General features: G+C 43.4%; 1 pseudogene; it reads right to left on the bottom strand.

Moving 5' to 3' along the window:
• Window positions 5,344-6,477, bottom strand: Gm2390 (predicted gene 2390; annotated as a pseudogene).

The following is a 27,228-nucleotide window of genomic DNA, read 5'->3' as shown; positions in this document are numbered from 1 at the left end:
TTTTTCATCAATTGTTGTTATTTACGTGTGTGTGTGTGTGTGTGTGTGTGTGTGTGTGTGTGTGTGTGTGTTTCTACATACCCTGCTCATTCTGTATTACTTATATGGATGTTTTCAGAGTTGCTTATTTCATATCAGATAACCAATTGGTGTGTTCTTTCCTGGGAAAGACTATTTCTATTTGTTGTGTGTGTGTGTGTGTGTGTGTGTGTGTGTGTGTGTGTGTGTGTGTGTTTACCAAGGAATGAAAACGATGAGGCATGGAGGCACATTGTTAATCCCAGTATTCAGAAGGCAGAGACAAGCAAATCTCTGTGAGTTCAAGACCAGCCTGGTCTACAGAGTAAGTCCAAGATAACCAAGGATGTACTGTGAAACCCGGCCTCAACAAACCAACCAATCTACGGAGAATGGGAAGCAAACGTTGATATTAAAATTAATATTATAATTAAGTTTGACTTTGTGACATTTAAACTACAGTACTAGGCAAACTTCTTTTAGCATTTTTTTTTTTTTACGAAGAAAAACAAAAAGTAACTCCATAATAAAGAGAGCCATTTAACGTTGTTTGAATGCAGCAGTTAGAATCGTCTCTGGATCCATGGACTACAGGACTGCACCACTGTGGTTGTGTGCCTTGTTTTCTGCACAAAGCCAGAAAAGATGAAGCCCATTAGAGCTCAGTTCACTGTGCCCTTAGCCTGGGACTGGTAGGTCTGATGGGAGACAGGTGACAGAGGACTGTGGGTCATAAATAAATATACAATATAAGCAGATAAAGTGGGGGGGGGGGGGGGAGGGTCATACCTACTTGATTTAAACAGGTTCAAACTCCTTAAAGAAACTATGAAATCTCAGCTACTTTCCTGACTCCCTTACCACACTGGAGTCCTAACACTGAGAAATGAGACAAAGATTCTTCCCGTCACAGTAGTAAACTTCCTCTATGCAGATCTTTACCAAGTTGTTTTCCCTTGCCTTGAAGGAATTGTAAATTTAGCTCCATATCACTACTGAGTCAAAAGTTCTACAAGAGGTACCCCAGGACACCCCCAAATTCTAAATTCAGGCTCATGACCCAGAGTCTCTATCATTTTGTTAGTTTCGTCACTATGACACTGGAGAAAAATAGTATTCACACAGAAGGACTTATTCTGGTCCATGGTTTCAGAGACTTCCACCCACAGTAATTTGGCTCCATGCATCTATGACACAGACTATTACAGAAGCAAGAATGGCTGTTCAGCATCTAGCAGCCAAGAAGCAAAGGCCAGATAGGAAGGGCAGGGCATAAGATTAATCCCAGGTGACCTCCTACCTCCAGTCAGGACCTGCATCCCACTTTCTATCACCTTTCAATAACTCCATCAGAATATGGATCAATCAATGGATTAGTCAGCCCGCTGGACCTAATCTCTACTCAATGATAAGAACTATCAGCTAGGAACCAAGCCTTCAATACAGGAGCCTTTGGGGTACATTTCATACACAAGCCATTCTAAAGACCCACTGACATTCAGCAAAAGGAACACGTCCTGTTTCTGAGATATTCTGTATTATTTGAGCATCTCTGGCACAGCCAGATCCTCAGTGGACAGGGCTGTATCTTACTGTATTCTGTAGTCCCAAAACCCAATACAAAATATGCTTGCCACATAGATTAGTGGAACATGGTGCGAGTGTTTCCCCCAGAAGATCAGAAAGCTTCGAGTACCCTGAAGAATTTTTCTTGAGAAATTGCTTCTAACAGATAAATATTTCTATCTGATATCTGGAGGCGATGTTGAACAGTGCAGATGCATTGTGGGGAGAGGAATATGTTTGAACATATCCTCTGGGTTCTCACCTCTTCCCTTGATAGCTGAACTTGTCACCCAGGGCGGGGTATGAATAGGTTGCTTGTAGGCTATTAGCAGAAGAAATTGTAGTTCTGTAATTTTCTAAACACATGAGGTTATTCGTTCTCATTCTGCTAAATTACATGAATTTACAAAGACTTTGTAAAAAAAAAAAAAAACCAAATTCTTGGCAATGAGAACTCTCACTTGTGACTGCAGAGTGCTTTATTCAGTTGTACTCATTAGCTTTGTTCATTGCTGCTGGAGAAACGGATGCACAGATTGAGGTAGTAGTACGATGCTAGTCTGGGTGAAGACCTCTTCTGTATGGTCTGTCGGTAGAAAGGAGACTGTTATGGGCCCAGTCACTCACTGATCAGTTCAGTGTCCTCAACTCTGTCTCGGGATTCTGTACATATTTATTGCTCTAGAAATGAACATGGAGAATACTGTGGAAGGCCCACTTTTCAATAGTCTGACAGAGATCAGGAGCAGATCAGTGCCAAGGGAGAACCCCATGCTCTGTGCTTGGAGTGTTGACTAGTCTACACACTGTGGGGAGGTTTTGTAACAAGCTAAAGCTAAATCCACCGCATGCTCCAACTTCACCACTCCTGGGTCTACACCCAAAGGACTCCAAGGCAATACATACATCACAGAAAGGTTAATTTTGATCTCTGGTGTCGGAGGAGTCTGTCTGTGGCCACTGGCTGTTGCTCTCAGTCTTTCTGTAAGACATTGTGGTGAGCACACGCTGGGCATTGAAGCTGCTCCCTTCATATGGCCAGGAAGCAGAAAGGGAAGGGGGGGGACGACTAAGAACTTGTACCCTTCAGGGCCACATCTCCCATCATTTACCTCTGCAAACAGGGCCCTACATATTGGTTTCTGCCATTTCTCAATGATGCTCTCAAATTATGGACCCATAACAAACACATCAATCCATTGATTAGTTCAGACCCCTCAGGGTCCAGGCACTTGCCGAAAGTCCCACCTCCTGAGTATCACACTAGGGACCAAGCATACAGATTTTAGGCATATTTAATATCTAAATTATCACACTCTATCCAGATCATTGCTGTTTACACAGGTGTCTTGCCTCGGGCCAAGAGCACTTCCAACAGTTACCATTTTTACCAGCTACTTGAAAGAGTTTAGGTAGAGCAGGAATTTAACTTATGAAGTTTGCAATATCAAGGGGCCTCTCTTCCCAGTGATGGCCAACTAGGCCATCTTCTGCTACATATGCAGCTAGAGATTCGAGCTCTGGGGGTACTGGTTAGTTCATATTATTGTTCCACCTATAGGATTGCAGACCCCTTCAGCTCAGGGGAATGCCAGGGTCAAGAAGCAGGAGTGAGTGGGTAGGGGAGCAGGGTGGAGGGAGGGTATAGGGAACTTTCAGGATAGCATTTGAAATGTATATAAAGAAAATATCCAAAGAACTTCACATAAAACCAGAGACACTGAAACTTATAGAGGAGAAAGTGGGGGAAAGCCTTGAAGATATGGGCACAGGGGAAAAATTCCTGAACAGAACAGCAATGGCTTGTGCTGTAAGATCGAGAATTGACAAATGGGACCTAATGAAACTCCAAAGTTTCTGCAAGGCAAAAGACACCGTCAATAAGACAAAAAGACCACCAACAGATTGGGAAAGGATCTTTACCTATCCTAAATCAGATAGGGGACTAATATCCAACATATATAAAGAACTCAAGAAGGTGGACTTCAGAAAATCAAATAACCCCATTAAAAAATGGGGCTCAGAACTGAACAAAGAATTCTCACCTGAGGAATACCGAATGGCAGAGAAGCACCTGAAAAAATGTTCAACATCCTTAATCATCAGGGAAATGCAAATCAAAACAACCCTGAGATTCCACCTCACACCAGTCAGAATGTCTAAGATCAAAAATTCAGGTGACAGCAGATGCTGGCGAGGATGTGGAGAAAGAGGAACACTCCTCCATTGTTGGTGGGATTGCAGGCTTGTACAACCACTCTGGAAATCCGTCTGGCGGTTCCTCAGAAAATTGGACTTAGTACTACTGGAGGATCCTGCAATACCTCTCCTGGGCATATATCCAGAAGATGCCCCAACTGGTAAGAAGGACACATGCTCCACTATGTTCATAGCAGCCTTATTTATAATAGCCAGAAGCTGGAAAGAACCCAGATGCCCCTCAACAGAGGAATGGATACAGAAAATGTGGTACATCTACACAATGGAGTTCTACTCAGCTATTAAAAAGAATGAATTTATGAAATTCCTAGCCAAATGGATGGACCTGGAGGGCATCATCCTGAGTGAGGTAACACATTCACAAAGGAACTCACACAATATGTACTCACTGATAAGTGGATATTAGCCCAAAACCTAGGATACCCAAGATATAAGATACAATTTCCTAAACACATGAAACTCAAGAAAAATGAAGACTGAAGTGTGGACACTATGCCCCTCCTTAGAAGTGGGAACAAAACACCCTTGGAAGGAGTTACAGAGACAAAGTTTGGAGCTGAGATGAAAGGATGGACCACGTAGAGACTGCCATATCCAGGGATCCACCCCATAATCAGCATCCAAACGCTGACACCATTGCATACACTAGCAAGATTTTATCGAAAGGACCCAGATGTAGCTGTCTCTTGTGAGACTATGCCGGGGCCTAGCAAACACAGAAGTGGATGCTCACAGTCAGCTAATGGATGGATCACGGGGCTCCCAATGGAGGAGCTAGAGAAAATACCCAAGGAGCTAAAGGGATCTGCAACCCTATAGGTGGATCAACATTATGAACTAACCAGTACCCCGGAGCTCTTGACTCTAGCTGCATATGTATCAAAAGATGGCCTAGTCGGCCATCACTGGAAAGAGAGGCCCATTGGACACGCAAACTTTATATGCCACAGAACAGGGGAACGCCAGGGCCAAAAAGGGGGAGTGGGCGGGTAGGGGAGTGGGGGTGGGTGGGTATGGGGGACTTTTGGTATAGCATTGGAAATGTAAATGAGCTAAATACCTAATAAAAAATGGAAAGAAAAAAAAGAAAATATCTAATAAAAAATAAAGAAATATAAAGAAAAAAAGAATTTAACTTATGCACAGTTTGCTCTGTCCTCTGCTATGACAGCAGTGGCTTCCTCGCGCACGTGGGGCAAATGTGGGGACACAGAGAAGCAAGTTTCTGGCCACCTTGGGGCAGTGAAAATCTGTAGAGGACACCAGATTTGGCGTCACCATCACATACCAGGCACAGCCCAGGCGTTAGAAATGCTAGCGATGTCATCATCACAAGAATATCTTTCCCAGTTCCACTTAAGTGAAATGGGCCCACTTTTTAAAATGAGATTTTATTTCTGTGATAGTTCATGGCTTGCCTTGGTGAGGTTCCAAGCTGTGCGTACTGGAAATTGTATACCAGAGGACAGATTTCTTTTCTTTTCTTTTCTTTTCTTTTCTTTTCTTTTCTTTTCTTTTTTTTTTTTTTTTTTTTTTTAGTTTTGCAATGCATTTTATTGGACCTAAAGTTCACTTAGGGCATACAAAGACACACAACTCGTCTGATCAGTCACTAATATGCTTTTGTTCCCTTTAAGTTTTGTACTTAAAAGCCAGTTCACTTTTTCTCCGTGTTCAGTATCGAGCTTCGGCAGATTCTTTGCATGCCCCTCATCCTCAGCTCCCAGGGCTCTAGAGTTCCCACCACGCTGCCCTCTTTGCTTTCTTCCTGTGGATGTGCCTCGAAGGGCTCTTCTGCGGCTTCTCCATCTTTCCGCTCACATCCCACAACCTGATCCTCCCATCATTCCCTCCAGTAAGTAGCAGACTGGACTCGGGCAGAAAGCAGACCTGGGATACCCCCAAAGTGTGACCCTTAAATCCCAGTTCTCGCTCACATTTGACTCCCATCACCCTAAGATGCGCACCTTACCATCCTCTGCACCACAGCTAAAAATATTACTGCACAACGCTACAGAGACAGAGTGGGCTAGCGCAGGGTTTAAGAGCCGACTAAGGGTCTGGGGGGCTTTCGGTTTCCTCTGTTTCATCCTCCTGTAAATTTGTAATTCAGACAGGACGGGGTTTTTGAAGACTCCACAGCATTACCTGCATATTCAGGCCGCATGACACCAGGCTCTGAGGCCTCTGAGGTCGAAAAACCACAAAGGAACAGATGTTGGAATGTCTCTTCAGGGCTCTGGTAACTTTCTTCTTTTCCAAGTCCAGGATTTTGATTGCCCCAGAGTCATCAGCCGAAACCAGCAGACTTTCAGTTTCATTTAATGAAAGACAGTTGATATCTTCCTAATTCACATGGAAGTGGTCCAGGAACCCTTAAAGAGACCTGACATCTAGTACACTGATGGTTTCTCCATGGGAGGCATAGAGCTTGGTGGGGCAGGAGGCAGAAAACAAGACGCTGGTAACATCATGAGCCCCTTCCAACTGCATGTGTCCTAACGGGGTCCCATCTTCACCCCAAGCCACAAGGTCTCCACCCTCTCCTCCTGAAGCCACCAGCCTGTCTTTATTTGCATTTAGGCAAAGGATTAAAGAAGAATGTCCACCAGTCCACTTGATTGCCATGATGGCCTGTGAAATTCTGGGCTTCCCGTTCCCGGTGGCCCAGAGGACAGATTTCTAAGAGGTGAGAAGAAAGGGGGAACCAGGGTACTGCCATGGAAAGTGAGAGCCTAGAACCATCCAATGAATAAACCCAGATACCTGCCCTGTACAGACGGGGCAAGGGCAGAGCTTGACACCCAGCTGATAGTAGCAACAACACTGGAGGTAACCTGAGCATGCGCAGAAGGGATTACATAAATCGTAGCTGTCTGTCTGTCTGCCGAAAGATATGGCATAAAAAGGTGGCAGATAATGTTTCTGGGAAAATATTACAGGAGAATATCTGTCATTTCTATTTTTTTCCATACCTGGGAAAATCACACTTGTTCACTGGCCACCCTGGTGTTTGTCCACACTACGTATATGAGGTGGGTTGTGATGAGCCTATAAGGGCTTCACATCTCCCGGCCATGTGGCTGGGCAAGGCTGCCTCAGCATGAGAAGCCAGCCAGAGCCAGAGCTGTCCTCGAGCTTTGTGCGACTGTTTGGCAAGATAGGCCATATTTGATTTCATTATTACTTTTGTAGTCATCTTGTACATCTAGGATCGTATAACAGATGTCTTTTGTACTGATCTCCTTTTGTTCAACCATCCCAAGGGTCCTCCGTGTTGTAACATATATCAACACTTCATTTCTTTTATATTACAGTTGAGTCCATCGTGTCAACGCAGCACTGAATATTTTAGCACTTTGTCAGCTTGTGAACATCTAAATGGTTCCTCCCGCCCATCTATTTTTTTTTTTTTTTTTTTTTTTTTTGCCATTGCACGTAGAACTGTTGTGGGAGTCTGTGGTACGTGTCTTTATATAGATGTATGCTTTTATTTCTGGGTTCTAGAATTGTTAGGTATTAAGGTAAATTTGTATTTAAGTTTTATGTGCATCTGTGTGTGCATGGGAGGTATACTGCATATATGTGTGAGAGAAGAGAGGTGTATATGTGCACCTGTGTGAGGAAGCTGTATATGTGTATGTGTGTATATGTGTATTTTGTACAAGTGTACGTGTGTATATGTACATGCGTGTGAGGAAGATGTATAGGTGTATATGTATATATGTGTATGTGTGTATATGTGTATGTGTGTATATGTGTATATGTATGTATATGTGTATGTGTGCATATGTGTATATTATACATGTGTACATGTGTATATGTGTATATGTGCACATGTGTGAGGAAGCTGTATATGTGTATATGTATATATATGTGTGTGTGTATGTGTACATGTGTGAGTAAAGATGTTTATATGCAGACATGCATGTGTGTGAGAAGTGTGTATATACATGTGTGTGTAAGGGGGCATATGTGCACATGTGTGGGTGAGGGGGTATATATGCACATGTGTATGTGTGAGACAGAGAGTTGTACATGTACACATAGTGTGAGGGGGGCTACATATGTGCACGTGTGTGTGAGCATGGGTCAGAGGATGATGCTGAATGCCCTCTTCTATCATTATCCGACTTACTCCTTTGAATCAGGGTCTCTCCTTGAATCTGGAACTCGTGGTTTTTGGCCAGGCTGGCAGTTATCAAGCCTTGGCCATACCCTTGTCTCTTTCCTCCATGACTTAGGGAGACAGGAACACTCAAGACCATGCTCAGCACACTAAGAGGACGTCAGGATTCAACCTTAGGTCCTCATGGTTGCCCAACATGTACGTCTAAGGACTGGGCCATCTCCTGTTCCCTAGACTTTAACTTTTAAAGAAACAGCCAGTTGATTTTCCCAAAATGTTTGCACCATTTTACATACCATCGGATCTATCTCGGTGTCCTGCCGATAGGCACTAGTTAAATTCACTGATGACTTTCTAGGATCAACGTGGTGGTATGTCCTGGAACTGTGAACTGTACTTCATAAATAGTCATTATTTTCATTTTTAAGGGTCGGAAGTGGCCATACAACAGAACCATTTACTTAAGTAATGTCCCCCAATTATATCCAGCTATGATAGAACTGCAACTTAGGGGTGTCAGTTCAAGTCCTCAAGACTTACTGGGCCCAGCTTGTCATAGAGGTCTGTGAGTAGAGAAAAGAATTGGCTGGTCCCAGCCCTAGAGTTGTCTGGAATGCTGGGCCATCTCTTGGGAAAATGAGGGGCTGCTTCCCTTTTGGTCTCCGAACACCAGCAACATTAAGGCCCAGGAACTGCAAAGGAGCAGTCATTTCCTGCCCCTTTCCTCCTGTTGGGGGAACTAAGGGGAGTCTCTACGCAAAGCTCCCACTCCTCTGTTTAGCTGATGCCTTTGTTGTTCCTGGGCTCACCCAGAATGCTTTGCACTGATCGGCTCACTATGCTCCATTTTGGACTGAGCTTGGTATGATGAGCCTCTGGGGTTTTCTAACCACCCACAGTTGCACTGATTTTTCTATGACTAAACTTTAGGAAATGTGCAACCTTTTCTTGGCCTCCCTTCTGTAACAGGTCCCACCGTAGTTTCCAACTGCAGCCTTCAGTTCACCCCACCCACAGCTGTGCCGTGGGATTTCCCTCCAGAAGGTAGTCACCCCCACGCTAACCCTTTGCACATGGGTGTCTTCCTGTGAGTTCCTGTCTGAGATGCACATCAATCCCATGAGAGTGACGCACAGGGGAAAACTGTGTCATGCCACTTGGCACTGAGAAGCTTATGCAAGCATCCTTAGGAAAATGTGACATCCCAGAATTGTCATTTCTCATTTGGCAATGGTATGTAACTGATCGCCAAGGTCTGTGCTCATCCATAAAGTATGCTGGGGAAATAGAGACAAATAGATTCCTGGAGCTCACTGGCCAGCCTAGAGCACCCAGCAAGCTCCAGGTTAGGGACAGACTATCAAAAACGAGCTGTAAGGAAGGCCCTGAGCCTCTGTGGTTTTCTAACCACCCACAGTTGCACTGATTTTTCTGTGACTTTAGGAAATATACAACCTTTTCCTGGCCTTCCTTCTGTAACAGGTCCCAGACATTGGAAGTTGACCTCTGACCTCCAGAGGCACCTCAAGAACATGCACACACACTGGGGGGAGGGGAGTAGAGAAATTTGTGCTACCTGGTCCTGCTCCCCAGGTCTCATGGTCTTTCTGAGTTTATGTAGCTTTGATCTGCTCTATTGGGGCAGAGTCTTGGGATCCCGAAGGCTGGAGTGATCACAGTGCCCCTAGTAACGTCCTAGTCCCCAACGCATCCTTCCTACGTCTCTGATAATACAGCAGTGTTGGCTTTTGTTTTTAAAATAAAGTTGAGAGAGAGAGAGAGGGAGAGAGAGGGAGAGAGAGAGAGAGAGAGAGAGAGAGAGAGAGAGAGAGAGAGAGAGCATGTGTCTTTTATTTTGCTCTGTTTCGAGACAAGATCTCATGCAGCCCAGGCTTGCCTTGGACTCTGTAACAGAAGAGGATCTTAAACTTCCAATCCTCCTGCCTCCACTTCTGGACGGTTGAGAGTGAGAGTACAGATAAGAATTTAAACTTGGAGCCAAGTGGTGGCGCACGCTTTTAATCCCAACACTCGGAGGCAGAGGCAGAGGCAGAGGCAGGTAGATTTCTGAGTTCCAGGCCAGCCTGGTCTACAGAGTGAGTTCCAGGACAGCCAGGGCTATACAGAGAAACCCTGTCTCAGAAAAAAATAAAATAAAAGAATTTAAACTTGGATTTGTGGATGTGCATTTATTTTTGTTGTTTGTTTGTTTTTAGAAAAAGGTTAGCCTTATAGTACAAATAACAGAGGCAGACAGGGTAGTTTCCTGTCTGTGCCCCACCCTTTGTGGGCGTGGTCCTCTGTTGTCTCCACCCTCCACCTCACTTGGAGCACCAGGAACTGTAGGAATGCGTCAAGATCTAAGAAACGTTAAAAGTGAATCTTTTCTATCAAACACTATAAAACGTTTTTATGACAAAGAATTCAAATCTTTCATCCCTCCCACCCCATAAAACCTTTGTTTGCTCAAAGGCCCCGGTACAGTCTTGGATTAAAGTGTCCGGCCCCTTCCCCCTTCTTCAGCTTTGTATTGAGTCTCTTTAAAGCTAGCCAATAGGAAAAGAGTGTGAGGTTGGGCCCAGACAATGGGGAAAGAACTGAGCAACCACAGGCATTAGAATAAAACCCAGCGTGCTTCCTCCACAGGCAGATGAGCCTGCTGTTTTCCGGGTGCAGCCTCTGGATCAAGAGTGAAGTTTGTCCTGTCAAGACCCTTCACTTGGAGCGGTGGTCTGCTTGAGGTCTGGAATTTATTCCTGACAACATTTACTCGAAGCCCGTGGGTCCTATGCAGGTCACTCTGGGTGTGTCCCGTCAGTGGGTTTGAACAAGGGCTTTCTACCCTGGATCTAAAATGCAGGCCAGAGTCTGCAGTGCTTACCTGATCACCCCCACTCTCCCCCACACCCCCTGGTAACCACTGATCTTTTTATTGGAATCAAGCAGAATATAGCTTTTCAAGTTGGCAATTTGGGTCAATATAGTGAAACATTGTCTCAAACAAAACAAAACCGTACAAAACAAAACAAGTTTCAACTGTGCTGATTCTTACACATTTCTGTTGCCCTCAGAGCAGGTCAGCACTGTTCCTCTTCCGACTTCTGCTCACACCTACAGCTTGGTACAGCTTCTTCTTGACCACCAACTTCTCTGTGAAGGACCAGGAAAGCCACTCACCCTCAGCCACTCCCTAAGTCCTGTGCATTGTGTTAAATTTTTGAATGATCCTGGCACTGAGACAATGAAGATAAGATTTAAATAAAAAAATTTAAAAAAAAAACCTCTCCTGAAAAATGAACTGTGAAAGCAGCTCATAATAGATTCATGACATTATATATTTTCTTTTATCGACATTAATATTTAATGATAAAGCAAATGCCTGAAAGAGATACATTACAAAACACAAATGTGTATTGCGGGCATAAATCACATTAGATTTACCACGCTATCCCTTTAAGAGGCAGTGGCAGTCAACACACCCGAACTGAGCAGCCAGCCACTGCCATACACCTTGCTCATGCTCTCCAATTCAAACCCTGCTCTCATTAAGAACCAAGTCCGGAGCTCCTCCTCCGACCACTGGTGATTCCTAGCCTGCTTTTTCCTCTGTGGTGTTGACCATGGAAGCATAAAACAAGATCTCCTGGACTAAAACTATCCCTGGGTTAAAAATTCTGCAGATCAATTGACTGGTTAGAACCTTGAGGTTGTGGAGAATTAAGAGTGTTGCATGAGCCAACGTATCTGGGGGCTCTTTCTAGATCCTTTAATAGCCATTTATCACCAGTCTCTGTATTTGACCTAATGTCTTGTTATATCTCTATATTTGATCTAATATCATGTAAAATCTTTGGAATGTATTAATTTGTAATTAGTGGCCCACTTGCTATTCATAATCCCCAAACTAAAAATCTCATCAGCCTCTGGGACCTACAGCAGAGTCATCTCCACCGTGCAGAGATATCCTCACTGAACTGTGACCAACCCCCACCCTGTGTCCGCACCAGTGTGCTTAGTAGCTCACTAGTTAAATGACATTTGTTCGGTGACTATAAAAGTCCATGTAGCCTCTTATTTGTTAGGATGTGACTTCACATTTCTGAGCCACAGTTACAGAATTAACTGATTCTTATTGTGTTTGGAACCTGTTTTATGTTGACCCAAGCTAAATTATAGTTTAAATCATAATTTAGATTATAGTTTCATGTACTCAATTCTTAGCCCTTATCTTAAAACTATAGAAATAGTAAGACCTTTAAGAGGTGAGGCCTTGTGGATAGTATTTAATCAACGGAGGTGTTCTTTCAAAACTTATGGGAAGAGCATGGTCTCTTTCTGGGGTTTGCTGCCTGTGTGCTCCCCATATTATGTGCTACTGAGATGGAGATCAGCCATCCATAGGAATAAGGCAAGGACTTATGGGAAATCATAAGTAGCCATGTGGTCCAAGAATGAGAAAGGAATGTGACTCCATCAGTAACCAGAGAAACAAGCACAAGGAGATGAGAGAGGACAGTAAAGCTCTTCCATGCCTGGATGAACAAGGTAGAGTTGCCTTGTGCTGAGGCTCCATGAGTGAGGAGGGGGGATGGGCCCCTCCGTGGCAATTTGAATAAGAATGGCTCTTGTATGTTCATATATTTGAAGGTTTGGTTCGCAGTTGTTGGACTGTCTAGGAAGGATTATAAATTTTGGTTTTGTTGGAGGATGTCTGTCTCTGTCTCTTTCTCTGTTTCCCTCTCTGTCTCTCTTCTCTTTTTGTCTCCCCCTAGTCCTCCAGCCCTTAATTTTCAGATAAGATGAAGCTCTCTGCTACTGATCCAGTGCCAGGCCTGCCAGTTACTGCCACACTTCCCACCGAGATGCTCCTAGAACTACCTTGTAATGTAAGCAAGACCCTAATTATATGTTTTCACTTTTAAGTCACCTTGGTCATGGTGTATCTTCACAGCAATAGAGCAGTATCTGAGATACCCTCATTGGTTCAGCCCTCACTGTGCTCAAAGGATGATCAATCTCAACAAAAATGACCTAAGTCTCTATCCAGTTCCCACCATGTGTCCCATTAAAGGCCATTAAACAAAGGAGTATGATGGTGTGGCTTTCTTTAGATTACAGACACACACACAAAGATACACACATACCACATAGACATACATACATTTTATACAAACACACTCCACAAAAATACACACATACATATACCACATACCACATACACCATACACACACAGATATGTATATGTATATATATATATATATCTCACAGATATACAGCCACACATGCACATACACATACGTATATCACACATACACATGCACACTACACACATACCACACACACACATGTACACATTACACATACTGCACAGACATATACACACAAAGGCATACACACACCACACAGACACACCTACATTTACACACACACGATGCATACAGACACACATATAAACACACACAAAGCATACACCACAAACACACATACAGCACACATACACAAACACACACAGGCAAACACACCTCATATATACACAGACACACACAGACACAAGCACATAAATACACATACCACATATACACACAAAAAGATAAACACAGAGAGACGAGACATACACACCATATACGCACATATCACACACACACATAAAAATATACACACACTACCACACACACACACATATACCACATATATACAAACACACATGCACAGGCACACACACACAGAGACACGCACTCACACCAAGACACACACAGACACATACAAAGAGGCATATGCATACACACCCACACACATACACATACACACACAAAGCAGAGCACACACACATAAACACACATACATATAAACACTGAGTTTTTCTCAATTTTTCTTTGATAAAGCTTACTTCTGCTTGCTCACTCTTCTCTGTAGACACTTCTGCCTCATTAACATGAGAGGACAAACTCAAGAGCCAGCGGCTCAGAGAAACTCCAGTGGCAGCTGACTGTCACCTAAGTCACCGACCAGAGCCCAAGAAGGCTCTGCCACTCACACAACCCACATTACCAGGACAGCCCAAACTGCTGAACAAGCAGCAGACTGATCGTGGACTGAACCTCCAAACCGTGAGCCCAAAACAACCTTTTCTCTTTATAAGTTGATTGTCTTGGGTATCTGTTATAGTAACGGAAAGCAGAGTAATGAGAAGTACCTCCTCTAATTGCACAAACTCAGTCTTTTTCACCTGGTGTAATGTTCTCGGAGTTCATTCAAGTTGTGTCAGAAGTTTCTTCTTTCCTTTTTTTCTCTTTTTGTTTTGTTGTTGTTGTTGTTGTTGTTTTTTGTTGTTGTTTGTTTTTTGTTTTGTTTTGTTTTGTTTTGTTTTTGAGACAGGTTTCTCTGCGTGGTCCTTGCTGTCCTAGAACTCACTCTGTAGACCAGGCTGGCCTTGAACTGGCTCTGCAGCCCAAGATAACCTTGACTTTCTGATTCTCCTGCCACAGCTTCCTGAGTTCTGGGATGACAGGTGTGCACAGCTGTAACTGGCCTATGACTCTGTCCCTTTAAGGAGAGTAACTATGTGTAGGCATCATGGTTTGTGTAGCTGTTATTCACAAGGTAGGCATTTTGGTCACTTCCCCTTGGGGATAGCTTGATTAGTACTGTTATAAACATGTATTTAAGCATCTGTCTGACTGTGTTACATAAAAGGGGTTGTTGGTTGGTTTGATGGTTGGTTGGTTTGATGGTTGGTTGGTTAGTTGGGTGGTTGGATGGATGATGGATTGGTTGGTTGGTTTGTTGGTTGGTTCCTTGGCTCGTTGGTTGGTTGGTTGGTTGCTTGTTTGCTTGATGACTTGGTTTGTTTTAGTAGAGGAGAAAACAAGCAGTTGGAAAGTGTTCTGATAAACCATTGGTGTGTCAAAGCAAACCCCACAGTTCTCATCTTAAATGGAAAAAGAGATAATTTATTCCAGAGCCATTTTGACTGACCATAGCTTCAGAACACAGATATAGGGCATCCCAAGTTCCATATTTCAACATGGAAGCAGTTTCATGACGTTTTATAGTTTTACAGAACAAAGAAAGTCACAAGCCAAGACAACTTTAAAATGTATTAGTGAATATGTAGACGAGGTGGTACAGTGAGATGGGGAGAGCTTTCCTACAGGCCCAAGATGCCATTTGTGCTGACAAGTTTTATGTCAACTTGACACAAGTTAGAGTCATCAGAGAGGAAGGATCTTCAATTGAAAACATGCCTCTGTAAGATCAGGCTATAAGCAAGGCTGCAGGGCATTTTATTAATCAGTGATTGATGGGATGAGGCCCCACCCATCGTGGGTGATGCTGTCCCATCATGGGTGTTGCTATCCCTGTGCTGATGGTCCTGTGTTCTATAAGAAAGCTGTGTTCTATAGGAAAGGCAGAGCAAGCCAGTAAACAGAACTCTTCCATGGCCTCTGCACCAGCTCCTGCCTCCAGGTTCCTGCCCTACTTGAATTCCTGCCCTCAAGGCTTTTCTTGATGGACTGTTCTATAGAACTGGAGGTGAAATATAAACCCTTTCCTCCCGGAGTTGCTTTTGGTCATGGTGTCTAATCACACATAGCATTCGTATCCCTAACTAAGACACCATCCGATGACCTTCATAGCTTTGGAGGTGGTGGAAGCCAACTGATCTCTAAGTCAATAGACTCCAGAGAGTTCTTATGTATCACACTATTGTTAGTTTTCTTATAGAGGTGGCCAAGAAATGACTGTTCCCAGGGCTAGAACTAGCCCAAGTTAAGGCAATTAGCCTCTGGACCTGCGACATTCCAACTTCTCCAGTCTCTGCAGACAGCTGCTTTTCAGGAGTTTTCATTTCACAGGTGTTAATTTTCCTTAGTATGAAATCAGAAAATAATCTATCTTTAAGACATGCCTGGGGAGGTTTGATTGAAAGTCATATCTAAAGTCCATGGCAAAAAAAAAAAAAAAAAAAAAAAAAAGCCTACAAAAGTTTGCGTGCTTGCCAAGGTACAGGATTACAGAACCCATGGGACCAGTCGATGCAAGTTAACAATGCTAGTCTGATCACCGAACAAACCAAAGAACTTCAGCTGCCTGTCATCTGCACAGAACAATTATCTCAGCACAGAGTTCCTAACTCCTCTGCTCCACCCCTCTCCCCTCCCGCTTTCTCCCCTCCCCGTCTTCCTTTCCACCTGCACCGCCAGGTTCTTCACATTCCGAGGCGTCATCTTTTCCGTTGAGGACTCATTAAGCTTCATGCATTTAGCACTTAAGAGATTCCAGCTTGAATTGAATGGGAAAGCCTCACTTTGGTGCTCTCCACTCCCGAAGATCGGGAAGAAGTATCTTTTCTTCTTGCTTTGAGTTGGGCTCCCTGCTGCAACTGCAGCTTCTCCAGCCTGAGTGATGTACGAATGGATGGGGAGGAGACTGGGAGGGGTTTCCAGAGCAGAACAGCAGGGGTAGGACACAGGAAAGCAAACGCTTGTCTTCGTGGTGTAAGGAGAAAGCAGGGTTTCAACCCCGTTACATCTACTGCTTTCAGTACCCTGACCCCTGACATCTTGACCTGCTCAAACCCAGTCACTTTCAGTGCTAAACAACAGCTCTTTTATATAACCGGGAAGGCAGTTAATCCTATTTCACATCTGAACTCCAGAGTTCTTTAGGAATGCACTACTTCTCTGACTCAGATCAACCTCCGACCAGAACATCTGTAGGGAAGGGGTGAGAGGCACTCTCCTCCTCTACTTTAAATAATGGTGTTTTCGTGGTCCTCCTTAAAGTCTTTCATTATTTTGGAAACTCTCTTGTGAGTTGTTTAGCAGCAGAACTAGGCATCTATATTTTGTTTATTTTTTTTCCTTTGCCTAAATCAAATACTTTAGTTGTGGAATATAAGCAAACATACAAGCTCTATAGAAAGCTATAGACGTTCTATAGGATGGTCTTGTGGGTGCCCATCAGTGGAAATACCTCCAGCGTCACGCTCAAGGCCTGTCTTTCCCCATAGCAATAAGTGCAGACATTAGCCTCTACAAATACCTACCTTCCTTCCTTCCTTCCTTCCTTCCTTCCTTCCTTCCTCCCTCCCTCCCTCCCTCCCTCCCTCCCTCCCTCCTTCCTTCCTTCCCAGTTTTTTGAGACTTGGTTTCTCTGTGTAGCACTGGCTGTCCTGGGACTCCCACTATAGACCAGGCTGGCCTCAAGCTCAGAGCTCCTCTTGCCTCTGCCTCCTGAGCACTGGGATCAAAGGCGTGCACCACCACACCCTGTCACAACTGTATTTTTAAACCAACGTATGAACAATTAGCTGTGTGTGGCTGTGGTTCCTGTGTTATGAGTTAGAACGCATGCAAAGACTTATGGAACCACTGTCCCCAAGAGCCCTTCCTCCTACTCTTGCTTTCGTTTGAGGTGTGGTAGGGCACATATGTGTTTGAGTATACATGTAGGAAGGAGAGTATGGGCTGTGGAAGGTAGGGGTCAACCTTAGCTACTGTTCCTCAAGAAATCTCCATCTTATTTGAGATAGTCTCTAGGGCCAGGTTCTAAGTAGGCTGACTGCCCAGTAAGCCCTAGAAATCTTTCACTCTCTGCCAGCAATGGGCTTGAAAGTGTTTGCCACTGTTGGAGTTCGTCAAAAGACCCTCACCCACAAAGTCCACAGAGACCGCCAATCGCTGCAACCCTCATGAGGATTTTTATTGATTCAACATGTTGGGGACTCCCCTCCCAGCACGCAGGCCAGAGGAGAGACACAGAACAAAGAAAGAACACACTTTTTAATACTGTTGTAAGGGGCAGATATGAGCAACAGGGTAGCTGTCTTATTCTAATTGGTGTAGCAAGTAACCTTTCCAGGCATTGGTTGGTTATCCTAGTAACTATCTCTGGCCTAGTGACTCACTTTGCTTGCCCCCATGGTGGGTTATTATGATTCGGTCAGCAAAGCAATAGCACATTTTGAACTTATGGATCAGCTATTGATGTGCCAGAAAACTTCGTCAGCAAGGTGAGGGCAGTATGTGGTTTATCTAGGAATTCAAACTGAGGCAGGGTTTCAAAGGAATGTTATCTGTGTTATAGCTAATTTTTGAGAACAGCTAATCTTGCTCCAGCAGCTATGGTCCTCATGACCTCTTAGTCTTCTCAGATGGGGAAGGGGCTGGGTGGTATTGAACTATTGAACTTGCTTACATTGGCAGGAAAAGGGAACATTCCTCAAGCAGCAGGGGGAAGGGAAAAGCATCTGCAAACAGCTTTGGTGCACATTAGCCAAGCGGAAAACTATATTTCTTCACCACCAAGCCTGGCTCTTTTGTGAGTTCTGTGCCTCAGACTCAGGCCCTTGTGCCTGTATGGCAAGCTCTTTATTGTCAGCCATCTTCCCAGCGCCCTCCCTCCCACCCTTCCTCCCCAGACCCTTCACCCCGGCATCAGCTACATTCCCAACATCCCATTCATTTACCATGTTATATACATTTGCTTCAATCCATCTCCAAGTATTTTCTAAATTCCCTCATGACCTTGAAAATTTTTGCCCGTTGTTTATAAAAGAGTGTGTTCTTTCATTTCTACGTGTTTGTGGCTTTCCCAAACTTCCTTCATTTATTTATTTTAATTTGTGGTCAGAAGAGAATCTTTGTATGATTTTTTTTACCTCATTATGGTTTGCTCTGTGGCTCCAGATATTGTATATGCTATAGAACAGACTTGAAAAAAAATGAATATTATGCTGTTGCTGAAGTGTTCTGGGTATGACTGGATTATAGGAATGTTCAAGAGTCTCTTTTCTTATCCATCTTCTGCCCGGTTGTTCTCTCCTTTGTTGAGAGTGGACCATTAAGGTCTCTGTTACTATTGAATTGCCTCTTTTCCCTATAATTCTGACAGCCTCTGCTGTGTGTAATTGGAATCTCTGTATACTGATAGTGGCTTCTACACTGTAGGAGGCAAGAAGGCAAGTATATGTTTATGTTTGCATTTCTGAAGTCTTACCCCCTGAATTATATAATTATACAATTGTAATGTCATTGTTTGTAGGAACAATTTAATCATAAAGTTTATTCTTTTGACTCGATGTAAATAGTTTGTAGAGAGAGTATCTTATGTATTGTTTGGATCATCACCTAGCAATTAAAAGACCCATGGCCAATGGAAAAGGGCTCAATAGAAGGTGGGACATCCAGAGGCAGAAAGAATTCTGGGATAGAGCCAGGTGCAGGATTCCCTCAGGGAAGATGTGATGAGACAGACACATGGTACCTGAACACAGGTAACCAGCCACATGACAGATTAGAGTAAATAGATTATAGTAAGTTATAATCTAGTCAGAGAAGAGCCTAGCTATATGGCCAAGGTGTTTGTAAATATATTCTGAGTGTGAGTCTTACTTCTGGGATCATGTGACTGAAAGGAAGAACCATGACCAAACTTCTGCAATTTCCATTTCCCTTTGGGGCATTGTTCATGTTGTATAGTTGCTCCTTTTCCCTTTGGGGCATTGTTCATGTTGTATAGTTTCTCCTTTGTTTCTTTCTACTCCTTTACATCTTTGGATTCAAGGTATGTGCCCTATGGATGTGTTCCAGTAAAGAATGCAGTCTCCCTCTGGGTGGGGACATGTCATTGGCTCTTTCCTTGAGAGTTAGTCCATTGGACCATTCAGTCACCTGGCCTAGGGACCACCCCTTACGCTGGTTCACATAAGGCCATCCTGAAAAGACAGGAGGAATGCTTATCCCCTTATTGTTACAAGGATTTCCATATATTGAACCATCCCTGCATCCCTGGGATGAAACCTACTTGGTCAGGATGGATGATTGTTTTGATGTGTTCTTGGATTCGGTTAGCAAGAACTTTATTGAGGATTTTTGCATCGATATTCATAAGGGAAATTGGTCTGAAGTTCTCTATCTTTGTTGGGTCTTTTTGTGGTTTAGGTATCAGAGTAATTGTGGCTTCATAGAATGAGTTGGGTAGAGTACCTTCCGTTTCTATTTTGTGGAATAGTTTGTGAAGAACTGGAATTAGGTCTTCTTTGAAGGTCTGATAGAACTCTGCACTAAACCCGTCTGGTCCTGGGCTTTTTTTGGCTGGGAGACTATTAATGACTGCTTCTATTTCTTTAGGGGATATAGGACTGTTGAGATCATTAACCTGATCTTGATTTAGCTTTGGTATCTGGTATCTGTCTAGAAACTTGTCCATTTCATCCAGGTTTTCCAGTTTTGTTGAGTATAGCTTTTTGTAGAAGGATCTGATGGTGTTTTGGATTTCTTCAGGATCTGTTGTTATGTCTCCCTTTTCATTTCTGATTTTGTTAATTAGGATGCTTTCCCTGTGCCCTCTAGTGAGTCTGGCTAAGGGTTTATCAATCTTGTTGATTTTCTCAAAGAACCAGCTCCTTGATTGGTTGATTCTTTGAATAGTTCTTGTTTCCACTTGGTTGATTTCACCCCTGAGTTTGATTATTTCCTGCCTTCTACTCCTCTTGGGTGTTACAAGGAGCTTTGCCTTCCTAGGGAGCCTGCCAGCTCTGCACTTGCTACAGAACCATCGTGAAGTTCTGTTGTGAGACCTGCTTCCCTTTTCTTCTCTTTTCTAAGCATCCTTTCCCTAACATCAAGGGCTTCTTCTTTACTTCCAAAGCTCCTTTTTCCATGTGAATGCTCGTCCATCACATGGCTGTGCCTTTTCCATGTGAATGCTCGTCCATCACATGGCTGTGCCTGTGATGTGAGCCAGGCTTTCTCTTTCCTTTCTCCATCATTCTTCTCCAGGTGGCTGCCAAGATCTACAGTTTTCTGCCATGGGATTTCTCTTTTGAACTGTAATAAAATTGTCCTTGGACTTTCTTTGTGTCTCATTTTAAATTATTTTATTAATAAGACTAAGGGTCTCAAGAGGGGACCCAGAATTTCCTATTCTACAAGGGCTCCCACAAATCTCCAAAAACGGATACATGTTATAGCTGGGTCAGGTCTGTTTACCTATTTGGCCAATCTCTGCTTTTGTTAGAACCTTTAGTTCACTTAAATTTATTAATCATCGATGAGGTAGAATTCGAATGTGCCATTTGGCCACTTGAATTCTATGTGTTGTCGCTTCTTCTTCCTTCTTTTATGTTAAATAGAAAAAAAATGTTGTTTTTTTGTTTTTGTTTTTGTTTTTGAGACAGGATCTTGTGTAAAGTGAGGACGTGACCACTCCAAGGTATGGTTGAGAAGGTTTTTATTGTAGATTTGAGGAAGAGAACAGCCGGAAGCATCTGAAAGTGTCCAGAGAAATTAGTACAATATGCATGGCCTGCAAAGTGAACTGGGGCATGGGGGAGGGGCAGCAAGAGAGGAGAACCAAGAGAGAGGCAGGAGGAGAGAGCCAAGGAACTGTGTGGCCAAAATGACAGGGTTGGAAGCTGGAGAAGTTTAGCGTAGGGGCTGGGATGGGAAGCGCTAAGGGAGCTAGGATGTCACAGTGCACAGGTTCTGCACAGGTTCTTGCAGTGATGCTGAGAGGGCCAGCATACACGGTAGGAGACTAACAGATTCCACAGCCTTTTGTCCTGATTGTCCTTTGGACCTAACAGGCTCACAATGCAGCTCTGGCTGTCTTGGAACTCACTATGTAGACCAGGCTGGCTTCAGTCGCACAGAGATCTCCCGAGTGCTGGGATTAAAGGAGTGTGCCACCATGCCCAGCTTAAATAAATACCTTAGTGTGTTTTCGTTTTCTGCCAGAGTGCATCTCTCAACCCTGGGCTTCATCAGTATGTCTCCTTTTCTTGTCTTTGTCTCCTTTTCAAAAACATTGGACTAATGTAGAACATTCAGATAGAACTAGTGGGAATCAGGAAGATGTTAACAATCTTTAAGGGTATTAGCCAGGTGTGGTGCCTCAAATATTTAATTACAGCGCATGGGAGGCAGATGAAGACAGATCTCAGTGAGTTTGGGAGTCGGGCTGATCTACATAGAGAATTCCAAGCCAGGCAGGGTTACAAAAGAGATCCTGTCTCAAATATAGATGGATGGATGGATAGATAGATAGATAGATAGATAGATAGATAGATAGATAGATAGATGATAGATAGATAGATGGATGATAGATAGATAGATAGATAGATAGATAGATAGATAGATAGATAGACATGAAGTTGAGAGGGAGAGTTGGGTTAGGGGGCACCAGAGGGAGCTGGGGAAAAGTAGTGATGAATGGAGATGATGAATATACATTGTAGGTGCTGGAGAGATGGCTCAGAGGTTAAGAACACCTGCTGTTTGAATGATAAAAGAAAGAGGGAGAGAGAGAGAGAGAGAGAGAGAGAGAGAGAGAGAGAGAGAGAGAGAGAGAAGGAAGGAAGGAAGGAAAGAAAGAAAGAAAGAAAGAAAGAAAGAAAGAAAGAAAGAAAGAAAGAAAGAGAGAGAACCATTGCTAAGTATGGTGGAAGGTGGAAGAAGGGAAGGTTTATTGTAGATAGAAGGGAGAGCATAGCCAGAGGCAGAGATATCTGGGAGAGTCCAGAGTGAGCCAGGTCTTGGGAGGAGGAAGAGGAGGAGGAAGAGGAGGAGGAAGAGGAAGAAGAGGAGGAGGAAGAGGAGGAGAAGGAGGAGGAGGAGGAGGAGGAGGAGGAGGAGGAAGGGAGAGAGAAGAACCAGACTGAAAGGCCAGGAGAATAAAGGGTAAGCCAAAAGGAGAAAGAGCTGGGTAACCAGCTACGTTATATCAGGAAGGGCAGCTGGGGAAAGAGCAGCCCAGCTCCTGGGCTGGAGAAGTTTATGATGGGATGGCATACCCTGTAACAGCTAGGGTCTAAAGGATGCTGGAAGAACCTAGTGTCGAGTCCCAGTTAGGTATGTTAAGTAGACACCCAAGAGAGCCATTTGTCTGGGTTTGAGACCTAACACTCTTGTTGAAGACCAAGGTTCAGTTCCTAGAACCCACATGGTGGCTCACAGCCACCCATAACTCCAGTCTCAGGAGGATCCAATAGAAAGGAAACCTCAGTGTGCTGTAAGTGCAGGGCTCGTCCCTTGTCCCTGGTTTAATCTTGTTGGATGGATTCCACTGCCAGCACACAGACCTTGATATGTGCCAGAGCATAGGTGATTTCAATTTACTTTTTTTTTTAGCAAAAGTTTTAGGGCTGTTTACATTCTGAAATAGGATAGAGGCTGAAATATAGTTCCCAAATGCCAATAAATAGTATACAAATGATGGATGTTTTCAAATGCCCCCCCCCCAATCTTTTCACTTCTCTAATAAAAACAAAACGTAGAGCTGGAGAGCTGGCTCAGAAAGTTAAGTGCTTGCTGCACAAACATGTGGAGCAGAGTTCAATTTCCTGGCACCCACAGAAAAGTCCAGATGTGGCTCTACACATGTATGACCTACTGATGTGCTTGGTAGAGAGAGGAGGCTCAACAACGTCTGATGGACTCCAGCCTAGCTCTCATTCAGTGAGAAACCATGTCGACGAAGAATACGGGCAGAATGGTAAATCAGGCTACCGGGTCCCCTGGTCTTCACAGAGTGTGCACATATACCACACTCATAGACACACACAATGAGAAAATGAGAGGTAGCTAAGCTAGGTGTGTGAGCACACGCCCGTGATCCCAGCATCACAGGAGGCAGAAACAGAAGGATCAAACCCAGTTTGAAGCCGGCCTCTGTATAGTGAGTTCCAGACCAGCCCAGGATACACAGTAAGGATCCGTCTCAAAGAAGAAAGAAAGGGGAGGGAGCAAAAGAATTCTGGCAGAAATGGGCGAGACCGTCAACTTATATCCACCCTGACTTCCATAGCAATAAGCTGCCCCAACCAGAACTAAGTGCAGTTTCTTTTATAAATCACATAGTGACACATAAAATGTCGAAAGGCTGTTTGGGCAGAAATTCACCACAGACTGGCTAAGTAGTGTGACTTTTGGAGAGATCACATACTTCTATTGTATTTAATTCCCTGTATCTTCGATCTGAAGAAGGCATCTTTTTTTTTCTTTTTTTAAAAAGATTTATTTATTATTATATAGTATATATAGTACACTGTAGCTGTCTTCAGATGCACCAGAAGAGGGTGTCAGATCTCATTACGGATGGTTGTGGGCCACCTTGTGGTTGCTGGGATTTGAACTCAGGACCTTCGGAAGAGCAGTCGGTGCTCTTAACCACTGAGCCATCTCTCCAGCCTTTTTTTTTTTTTTTTTTTTTTTTTTTTTTTTTTCGAGACAGGGTTTCTCTGTGTAGCTCTGGCTGTCCTGGAACTCACTTTATAGACTAGGCTGGCCTCAAACTCAGAAATCCGCCTGCCTCTGCCTCCCGAGTGCTGAGATTAAAGGCATGTGCCACCACGCCCGGCTCTGAAGAAGACTTCAATGAAAGTAATTAAACTTAGCATCTGACTCCTCTTGACATAACTGACACAAGGTAAGTTTAAAGAAGCAAACGTGTGTGTGGATGTATAAATGTATGCACACATGTTCAGGATGAATTTGTAAGCATAATGTTCAAATATTTGGATATTTTTAAGCACATGTGAGATATGAAAAGTAGCGTTTTAAAACATCAGTAGTTAGCACACATCGGCCCTTGTGGCACATGCCTGTAATCCAAGAGCCAGGGGCACCAGGAGTTCGAACTGAATATCAGCCTATGTTACAAAATGTTCAAGATCAGCCTCAGCTACCTAGAGAGAACCCCGCGCGCGCACGGGCGCACGCACACACACACACACACACACACACACACACACACACACACACACAAAAGGGGTGGGGGAGAAGAGAGCGAGGAGGAGGGGGAGAGGGAGAGAGATCAAGACACACAGCTTGCAAGCCAAGGGCTTTCCACAGAGAACAACTCCCCAGTCCTAGGCCCCTCCTCACAAAGTTTCCACAACTTCCCAAAATAGTCCTGCCACCTGGAGAGCAGGCTTTCAATACAGGAGCCTTGAGGGACATTACAGATTCCAGCTCAAACAGGTGATAAATCCCAACTAGCATTGTTCCTTGTGAAGTTCCAAAATTATTTTGAAATCGTTACAATTCCAAATCTAAAGTCAAGCAGAGCAGAATAAACCGGCATGAAAGACTAAGGAGAAATCGGCGACATAACTCCGCCTGACGTTCCCACGTGAGGTACAGGAGGAAACAGACCCCAGTGAGCAAGCTGGACAAACAGCACTCATCTCGGACCCTTCTCTGCTGTCTCACAGTCACCAAGGCCAGGCACCCCCTGCCTTAGCATTAGTCCGCCCTTAGTGTTCCTACCGGTTCCTTTTATGTCCCCACTCACAGTCTATCTTCAGTTCCCTTCGGTCACAAACAGAACCACCACCCTGTTGGGGCTGGCGAGATGGGTCAGCAGTTAAGAGCACTGACCTCTCTTCCAAAGTTCCTGAGTTCAAATCCTAGCAACCACATGGTAGTTCACAACCACCTGTATTGAGATCTGACACCCTCTCCGAAGACAGCAACAGTGTACTTATTTATAATAATAAATAAATCTTTGAGCAGGAGCTAGCAGGGACTGAGTGGGGCTGATGGGAGCAAGCAGAGGTCCTAGAAATTAAATTCCCAACAACTACATGAAGACTCACAACCATCTGTACAGCTACAGTGTACTCACATACATAAAATAAATAAATCTTTTTTTTTAAGACACTCTGTAACTAGAAATGAAGCTATCATTTTCTCTTTTACATCAAAAAGATAAAAAGCTGTGTGAAGCTGTACTTAGAAATGCCGAATGGGAACTAAGCTACATTTTGGGAATGCTGTGAAAATTTTTTGAACATTAACTGCCTATTTATTTATTTATTTATTTTCCAGAAAGACACAAAAACTCACAAGTCTATTTGGCTTTCAGGGACTTGATGTAACCTCAAGGCACGTTTGCACAACCACAGAGAGATTCTCCTTTTCATACCCCTACCGCGTCCTCAATGGCTCACCGTGAGGTCAGCGGGAAGATCAGCATGGAGACTCATGAGACCAGAGTTCAGGAGCTGCCCAGTATTCAGTTCACTGCTGTTCCCAGAGTCTGTCCTTCATGAATCTGATTAATACAAGAAATCTAAAGAAAAGCTCTACTTCAGACAAAAAAAAAAGATTTAATTCAAGGACCAGTGTGATGGCTGTTCTTGGTTGTCAATGTGACTACATCTGGAATTAATTAAAACCCAAATGGCTCGGCACACCTGTGAGGGATTTTCTTTCTCTTAACTAAATGATTTGAAGTGGGAAGATGCACATCTAATTCAGATCTTTCTAGAGGTGGGAAGACCCACATTTAATCAGACACCACACCTTCTGCTGGCAGCCTGTGTATAGACCTGGAAGAAGACAGCCTGCTCTCTTTGCCTGCTTTGTCTCACTCTTGCTAGCAACTCCATTCCTTCACTAGCATTAGAACCTGTGTCTGTGATTCCAGTATAACTGAAGACCAACGAGACATGCAGCCTTGTGGACTGAACAACTACTGGATTCTTGGACCTTCTGTTGGTAGACAGTCATTGCTGGACTGGCTGCACCACAGCCTGTAAGCCATTCTAATAAATCATTCATTCATTCATATATATATACACACACACACACACACACACACATATATATATATGATTTTAAACCATATAATGAATATATATTGTATATTAATTTATATAAAATAATTTTTATGCATTCATTCTATAAGTTTTGTTACTCTAGAAAAGCTTTGCTAATACAATCAGTGAAAAGATAGAGCCACTGGAACTAGTCAGACTGATCAGGTTAGTCACAAATTCAAAGTGGCCACAAACAAACAACAAAGTATCTGCGAGCTGACACTATGTATTTGGTAAGGACTAAGGGAGTGACTCGGCTTTCCTCATCATTGAATGGATGTAGCACCTTAAATTTTAAGATTTTTGTGGCAGAAGAAGTGGGAGTGGGGGGGGAGGGTATGGGGGACTTTTGGGATAGCATTTGAAATGTAAATGACGAAAATGCCTAATTAAATTTAAAAAATGACAATAAAAAGTTATTAAAAGCCACTTAAAATTCAAAATAGAATTTTATTTATGGTGATGATAACAAATTAACAGAAAAATGTTTATTTTGCAAGCTATTGTCTTTAGAATATTTTCATATTTATTGTGATTTTATTTTTATAATGGATTAAGCAATAAAAAATAAAATACAGAATTAAGAATAAAAAAGATTTTGTGGCAGGAGGTTGGTTATAGGGCAGATATTTCAAATATTTGAGTTACTGAACTTCAAAAATTCTGACATTTTCAATATATTCAGGG

This window comes from Mus musculus, chromosome 18 (genome assembly GCF_000001635.26).
Source record: "Mus musculus strain C57BL/6J chromosome 18, GRCm38.p6 C57BL/6J".
NCBI lineage: Eukaryota > Metazoa > Chordata > Mammalia > Rodentia > Muridae > Mus > Mus musculus.
The sequence above is the reverse complement of the archived record's forward strand: the minus strand, read 5'-3'. Positions and strand labels throughout refer to the sequence as shown.